This window comes from Lytechinus pictus, chromosome 10 (assembly GCF_037042905.1).
Source record: "Lytechinus pictus isolate F3 Inbred chromosome 10, Lp3.0, whole genome shotgun sequence".
In the NCBI taxonomy this organism is placed as follows: Eukaryota; Metazoa; Echinodermata; class Echinoidea; order Temnopleuroida; family Toxopneustidae; genus Lytechinus; species Lytechinus pictus.
The window spans coordinates 24,572,922-24,581,580 of NC_087254.1; the positions used below are offsets into that span (position 1 = coordinate 24,572,922).

Here is an 8,659-nt window from a genome sequence, read left to right on the forward strand (position 1 = left end):
GGATGGAATACAATTTTTGTTTCATAGGACAACAGGGAGAAAATGGGAATATTTCATATTTCATATAATAAAATACAAAAGATATAGTGAGTGGGTGATGTCATCAGTCCCCTTAATTGCATACCGACCAGGATGTGAATATAACTATTGTGTGAAGTCGTAGCTTATTTATTTTACATCGATTTAGATGAAATTTTCAGTGTTTTGCTTGTTGGATATTTGTCTTTTTATGAGAATAAACTTTTTGTTGGGGTGGATTTGTCCCTTAACTGCTTATGCGCAAAATGCGATTGGGAACTCATCTATTGAATGCGCGCTACATCTTTTGTGTAAAACTGTCATATTAAGACAGAAAGTATGATCTATATGCGATACACGACTATAAATTGGTAAAACACAAATTCTCGAAGGCCATACCTATTCGGTTCGTCCTCTTGATTGTTTTGCTGGGTGTCTTTTGAAACCAAATCGAACGATGCATCTTATTTGTAACATTACTTGTCTTAAGCTTTGCCAATGGCCAGGGCCACGGGGGTTTTGGTGGGGGACTCCGCATCCCATTGAATAAAGATATTGAGGTATGTAACACCACCACTCGTCACTAATTTTCTGAAATAATTGGATATGTATAAAGCCTCTCATAATGGTTTAGCTTTGTGTTTTGTTGTTTTTCAAGAACTTAGCTTGTTCTAAATTTTCATTAACAATATATGGATATGAATAAGAGTTTGACCGTTGTAATCGTGATGATGTTGTTAACTTAGTGGAGATAAGGACAGAGGCAAACCAGTGATGTGCTGAAGTAATTATAAAAAAGACAGTTTGAAAGAATCCTTTTACCCTAACCAGGCCGGGCTTTTTGGGGGTGTTATATGACCGGGGGTGGGGAGATCCCGAACGCCGATCGCGCGACCGCCGCGAAAATTGGCATGATGATAGTGTGGGTTGTAATCTACAAGGCTGTATTATCCTGTATAGTTATTTTTCCAAAATAAGGAGATTTTTTTAATGAATTATGCTAATATATGCCTAAATTATACAGTTTGCTCTAATTCACGATAAAAAGCTCGTAGAATGCTAATTTTCGGTGTTAATATTATTTATACCATTGCTAACAATTACAAATGAAAAAATCCTGTTTTTTTTCGCCAAATTTATAGCAGAATCTTTTTAAAGCATGATTATGCTAAAATCAATTAATTTCAGCTGATGAAAATAAAAATAATCATATCTTAATGAATAAGATTGGAAAACTCAATTTATATCGACTTTGTACACAAAATCACATTTCGGAGCAATTTTGGGTCTCACATGCACATATGTAATGTTGCGTGCAATTATTTAACCGCGTACCCGGGCATCGTATATTTTGTCTAAAAAAAGTCAGCGAGCGGCGCGGTCGAAAAATATTGCGCAGCGAAATGGTCGCGGCGGATTTACGGTTAAAAAATAGGAAGTATTTTTAATATCCTGAAGCTACGAGTCGGATGTGTATATAGGAATACGATTGTAAAAAAACTTTCCGCTAGAGTGAATACTATATAATTTTATGAACCATTATGCAACAGGGATTTTAAACTGTCAAAATTACCTTGAAAAGTCATAAACTTAACCTTGCTTTAGTTTATGGTATTGAAACATAGTCAAAGTTGATTGACCTTAACTGACCTTGGACCGTAATTACGTGACTTGTAACCCTTGATGAATAATCGGTGACTTTTTTCACCCTTATGTCCAAGCTTCATGAAAAAGGTTCTGATGACATTTGAAAATATAACCTTAATTAATATTTCATTCTTGATACCCCAACATGGTCAAAGTCCATTAGACCGAAATGACCTCTGCCTTGATAATTTGACACATATCAATGAAAGATGATAAGTGATACTTGATAATCCTTGTGATCAAGTTTCACGAAATAGGTTCATATGTGACCAGCCACCCAAATCCAACCATAAGTCGCCGAAAATGATTTTTTTTTAGATTTTGATTGGGTTTGAAAAAGCACATCTTAAGCCTTAAAAATGATATTTAACTAAAACTAAGCGACAGATTCAAAGAAAGAGAATAATATGCTGTAACGCGCTTTGGGCCATTCTGGGAAAAGCGCTTTATAAAAATTGGCTATTAAAGAGAAGAAAACAATGTTTGAAGTTCACGGTTCACTCAACCATGAGAGTGCACCCTGTGCAAATTTAATGAAACTTCCAAGCAGTCTTCAAAACCTTGTGTCAAAGTAACTCTTGTATTTTGTTTTCTATACAACTGTACAACTTGACATTTTGACAATATGAAGAAGAAACTGTATTCTTTGAAATGAATTAAATTTTCCTCTTTTTTTTGCTTTTTGAAGACCAAATCACTATTTTTTGCTATTTACAGAGAACCTTCCTAGGCGACTTATTGTTGGTTTTGGGGTGGCTGGTTCACATATTGTTAAGTTTTGATGACATTTCGAAAACTTAACCTTAGTTTCAATGGTGACGACGCTATCGTCACCGCCGTCATAAAAAGCGGCGCCTCGAGTCTCGCTCTGCTGTGCAGGGGGGGGGGGACAACAAAGTATTGGAGGTGAACCAAAACAAAATTTGTTTTGTTTTGTTTTATATCCTCAGATCTAGCTTGGAGAATCAACCTGTAATTGGATGGTTAAAATATGTATTTCGTTGGCAAAACTGTTTAAAAAATGCTGCAATTCATTCGTTTTTAATTTTTTTTGTATACAAAAAATGCAAAGAAATTAAGAGAAATGAATAACACGGATAATTTTTTATCACCTCCTTTCTTGAAACAGCATGAAAACTCAGCATTTTGCGGCAAAACAAATTCTGCAAGCTTTACAAAAGTTGACAATGCTCACTCAAACATATCATCCTGCTAATGATTGAATTCAAGTACATAGATATTTTTTCAAGCGACACATTTTTATGAAAGTTTCGTAAAATCAATTAGAGTAAAAAAAAATAAATACAGTATTTAGATTAGATGTACTAGTATAAATTTTGAAAAATCAATCATAGTGGAAAAAACACAGTATTTAGTTTAGGTGTGAAGGGACAGAAGCCCATTAATATAGGCCTATGTGAAAAAATTATCCCAAGTTGTAGAATATTATTTTTCCAGGACTCTTTAAAAGTGTAAATCCTTTTCTTGATAATGTACTGTATAAGAAGTCCCCCAACATTTGCAACATCTGTTCTTTATAAATCAAGCAACATAAGATCAAGTAGCTTGAATGTCAACTAGAGTAGGCCTATTACAACCATGTGTAATTTCTAATTAAATTAATGAAATTAATAATTTCATTAATAATTATTAATTATTAATTATTAATAATTTCATTAATAATTATTAATTATTAATTTCTTAATGATATATCAATTATACCATAGTTTAATTTGAGCTAGTTAAGGTAATTCTTTCTCCCTTACAATGATCAATATTTTGAGAAAATGTAGTCATTTCCAATATCGTGCCTTAAAGGCAACTTGGGAATTTATAATAGCATATAAGATTAGCATATATTACATGTTCATTATGTATCTATACCTTAATATAGAACGTAAAAATATATTTTACCAAGTTACAGTGCCACGGGTAGTGTAGGACTCAATAAAACATAAAAAAGGTTAATGGTAGCCATCTTAATTTTCAAAGTTGTGGTCATTTTTGCGGCTTGTCCAGTAGTTAGATCGCTGGGGGCGGCAATATTTTAAAATCAGCGGCCCAAAACTTTGCTTGTATGCCTAATGATAATTTGTTTATTTGTTTTGCTTTGTTTTTTTGTTTTTTCGTTGTGTAATCGTTAGTTTTGACTTTCTTAGTATTTTTTTTATATTTATGTATGTATTTCATATATCCAAAGGTGTGACAACAGCTCAAGCATCTGCTTATATTGTCATACCACTGCATGTCTGCAACCTTGGTATAATAATTATACATTATTATTATGTAAAATTTAATGTATTCCATTTTGTGATGGTCACACTATGTACATTGTCATGACATGCAGAAACGAATAAATAAATAAATAGAAATTAAAATCCAGTGCCTCAAATCATAAAACTCAACAAAATGTTTAATCAATTTTTAATGGCGGCCATCTTGGATTTCAAAATGGTCGAATTGCTGGGAGCCTAAATTCTTTGTAAAATAGCGTTCCAAACGTTTTTCTATAATTCATACCTTCTGCGGGATTCGAGCAACAATTTTCACATACATTATTAACGTAGGCCTGTTATAGGTAAATGAACTACGAAACTGGCTAGACTTAAAATATATCATTTGATATAATCATTAGTCAACCAGAGGTTGAATAAACATAATTTTATTTTTGTAGAGAAAATATTAATGGTTTTGAGAGTAAAGGTACATGTTTTGCTACTTCATTGGTAAGATAATTATTACGATGTGAATGCATTGAGTATAGTGAATTAGTGTGTTATCATTCAGGTGGGTATATTATCACAAGACTGCGCTTCTCTGAATGTTGCATTATGGTTAATGAACCATGCCAGACTTGAGAAGTTGAGAAGTTGAGACGGGGCTATAAAGGTTGCAAGTTCGTATGCATTTAAGATGTTTTCAAAACTGGCACGAAGTAGTTGTTTAATGCTCGCCTGATGATACATTGACTTTCAAGCAGACGCTTGTAGTCTTCCAAAATAATCCCGAATCTGCCTTGAATTTATGCACTCGAAACGTTTCCAAGGTTTGGGTGGTACCGTTATTACCGTATAAAATGAACGGAAGAAAAATAAAACTAACCTTTTTTGCAACAAAGGTCATTTTCAAACACTGCTTTTTTAAAGTGATTAGCAATATGTGCTTCTTCAAGAACACATATATTAATGATAGGATACCAGGACATAGGTAATTATACTGTAAATAGACCTCGTTAAATGGCGCTATGTATGTTTTGCTTTCCTCTATAACAGCCCGCCCGAAATGATATGAAGCTATCTCCACTCATACGGAAGATGAAGAGAGCTGTTGGCGACACGTATCAACTGCGAAAACGGCACGTACATGGATAACGGTAGATTCTTTACAGACCCTCTACAACGAGGACATCTCTCTGACAGCACACGATTCTAGACCAACCATAAACATTGTTATTTTAGAGATCACCATCATGTTACTGGAAGTTCATCGGATTCCAATGAAGAATATACAAACGAGAAGTCATGCGAAATATAATGAATAAATGAATAAATAATTATATATATAAATAGATAAATAAATGAATAAACATTTTGCAGTGAAATATAAATTTCGTAGAAAAGTGACGCAATGGCAGCCCTATGAATGTTTACAAGGTGACTAAACATCGTCATGAAAATTATCGTTTGTATAATGCACTAAATGAGTAATACTTAATGTTTGCAGCACATTATTTCATAATTTCATACGATCTGGAATAAAGAAAAAATCAAACAGAAATTCATAACGTTTTCTCTTCAGAAAATTGAATATACTTTTCAAAGTTGGGTTTGCGAATGGGGTGAATTGATTATTAATATCATGGATGATTTTAATAAGTTCAGGGCAGCAGTATTAGGGTGCACCTCTCACAAATCCCAATAATGTATTGTGGGACATGAATTCACACTCAATATATATTATTTTAGGGTTCCGACGGTCCATGCAAATATCAGATAGATTGATAGATGAATAGAGAGGGAGAGAACATGAAACATTTTGCGTGTTCAGTTGACGCCCTTGATTATTCGTTCTTCCTATACCCTCTGTACTATTTGTTTCACATTCATGTCAGTGGCAATGGCAAATTCAGAAAATGAAATATTAAAAGTTGTTCTCGGTCCCTTCGGCGCTAGAATTTCGTTCTATAAATTACAATATTTCTGGTAAATAAGATTTTTAAGGATGGAATCGTAGTTGAGGGTTCTGAAGCAAGAGGAAGCAGGACTAATTATCCTCAATAATATAGTTTGTACTAGTGACATGGACCGACGTTGACTCAAGGTCAAGGCTGGTAAAATATGGCCTCGAATCGATCCATAAATATTTGGTCTAAATTTTGTATCTCAAGGGTCTATTGATTTTAATACGTATTACATTTTGTCCCCACTTGAAAAGAAAAGAAACATAACTGTTTATCAAATGTACACTTAAAAACTGTGCTCGTTCATATTAAATAGAGAGAGAATGACTTCATGTTTATATTCTTGTTTATTGAGATGGTATAATATGACAATATTTTTGTCATAAGGCAATAAATTTGTCGGATATTTTGTGACCAGCAGCGGAAACAGTCAACATAATATGGAGCTATTACGTGACGAAACGCCAAACATGGGCCAAATCTTCTGAAAGTGTATTGGTTCCAAAATGTAAATGTCAAGGCCATTCTAATAATTCCTAAACAATTAAAAAAAAATAGAAAATTTAAACAAGCTGAAAGACTACATCATATTTGGACGTAAAATAAGAAAGTCATTGTAAAAAAAAAACAGATCTTCACGTACTGGAATAAGGGAACAGATTACGTCATCCACTCATTATTTCTTCTTTTATTTTGATAAATGTGTATGAGATATTTCAACTATTTTCTCATTTTGATTTGAAACAAATTTTGGGGCCTCCATGAACATGTGGAACTGCCATTGTAATAATTCATAAAATATAATACAAGTGGAATAGAGTATGAATGACATATTCAACTCTCCTATCTGCATATCGCGGTGTTGTGCATAACAAAAGAAAAGAAAAAAAATGAAATTTCATCGCTGTCTAATTTGACATCAGTCTTTCATTGTCATTTGATTATTTGATTTTCTCTATTCATAAAAAATCAACGTTTGGTAGGATAGTGGACTTGACCTTTAAAATATTTCTTTCCCATTTGGCAAAGGGACTTCGATGATTGTCCTTCCCGGAATCAATGTTAACCGGCGAATCGTATGCTTTTTCCAGTGAGCAATATCAAATCACATGCTGAATTTAAAATAAAAACATACAAAAATGACGAAAATCATTTCAGGTGGGTGTTTCATAAAGCTGTTCGTAAGTTAAGAGCGATTTTAAGAACGACTGGTGAACCTTTCTTGTGGTAAATGGTATATTCATTGGAGATGGTTTAGCGCGTAATTAGGATCACCGGTCGTTCTTAAAGTCGCTCTTAACTTTTGAACAGCTTTATGAAACGGCCCCAGGAAGTTATAAATTTGTATATTTTTACATATTTCTTTTCTGCATGGGGTCACGGGTAAGCTGCTAATTCACATTTCTTTTAATTCCCTTAAATGCATTTTTACAGAAATGAGTGGGTGCGTGTGTGCGCTAAAAATAAAGAGTGTGTGGGTGTTCGGGTGGATGGGTGTGTATGTGTGTGTGAAAGAAACATAATTCATGTGTGTAAGTATAGTAAGTTTGAAGGTCTGAGGTACACGAACCGCTAACAAGCTGATTAGAGTAAAGAGAGAAAAGACAAGCAGAACGCTGATTTTTTTTTAAATCAAAACTAGGCGTTAAATGATAAAGTTGTGATATTCTTTTTTTAATTAATAACAAAAGTATGTTTATGGGTCAATGTGAAAATTATGATGGTAAACTATCAGAATACTTGTATGTGCAATGAAATTACAATAAAAGCTCAATCATAAGCATGATATGCCGGGGCATCGCCGGAGTACTTTGGTAAGGAGGGACAAGATTACACGTTCTTTAAATCTCATATATGTATATTAATTATACCTTCTTCTTTAGTTTCCCCTTCCCCTTTCTGCCCCTTTTCACTACTACAGAGTGAGTCAGAAAAAAATCCCCATTATTTTGAAATTGTCTTGTCTGAAGTTATAACATGTGATCATTGATTTATTGACATGCTCTGAGAGAGTCATTCTCCCCGCATATTTTGGCACCGGTTTCATGTAGACCCATGTATACACGCCTGACTTTACAAAATAATCTCCAGAAATTCGTAAAATCTCAGTTGCGTCAAGTAGTTGGTTGAAAAATGAAACAAAGTGTAAAAACATATACTACTAGTGTGCAGACAGAAACTATCCACTTACACGTAGGTAGATACACACACACACACACTCAACATCCACTCCCTGTACGCACACACGCACATACACCCACCCACACTACACATTACCTTTCCCATAAACACCACCACAACAATCACACTTGTGAAGGGCTCAACAGAAGTAACTGCTTCCAAATCAGTCAAGGAAATTTGAAGGTAGGTATAACAATATGACAGTAATTACCCATCGTTGATCTACCGTAAATATAAGCTAGTTAAAAAGAGGGAAGTGGAAATGTAAACGCTGTCTGAATTGTTTATGAAGTGATTAAAAAAGTGGGTGTGGGTGGACGTGTCTGTGCAAGCTGGTGAATTGCTATGTGCTAAGGCGGGTGCCTCTAAGACATATATATAATAGTATCATTATTGTTCATATTCGTATTCCTTTACCTTATTTTCTGCAGTCCTAAATTTAGCCTTTTTTCTTGTGGCTGCTACTAATATCCTGTTGCACATTTTTTTCTAATACGGCACACGTTTTAATATCGAAAAGTTATAAAAAGTTACTAATAATTACGGCTTAATGTGACATTTAAGCTTGTTTAGTATACAAGGGGTACGTTGGTATCGAAAATCGAGTGACATTATAAGTTAGATTCAATTTAT

At 33.9% G+C, this 8,659-nt stretch overlaps 1 long non-coding RNA gene across 1 annotated transcript; it reads left to right on the forward strand.

Moving 5' to 3' along the window:
* The first annotated feature begins 413 nt into the window (after nt 1–413).
* Nucleotides 414–6,172, forward strand: LOC135155862 (uncharacterized). The gene is made up of 2 exons (XR_010294983.1): nt 414–578; nt 4,938–6,172. It is a non-coding gene; the product is annotated as an uncharacterized LOC135155862 (long non-coding RNA).
* The last annotated feature ends 2,487 nt before the right edge of the window (nt 6,173–8,659 follow it).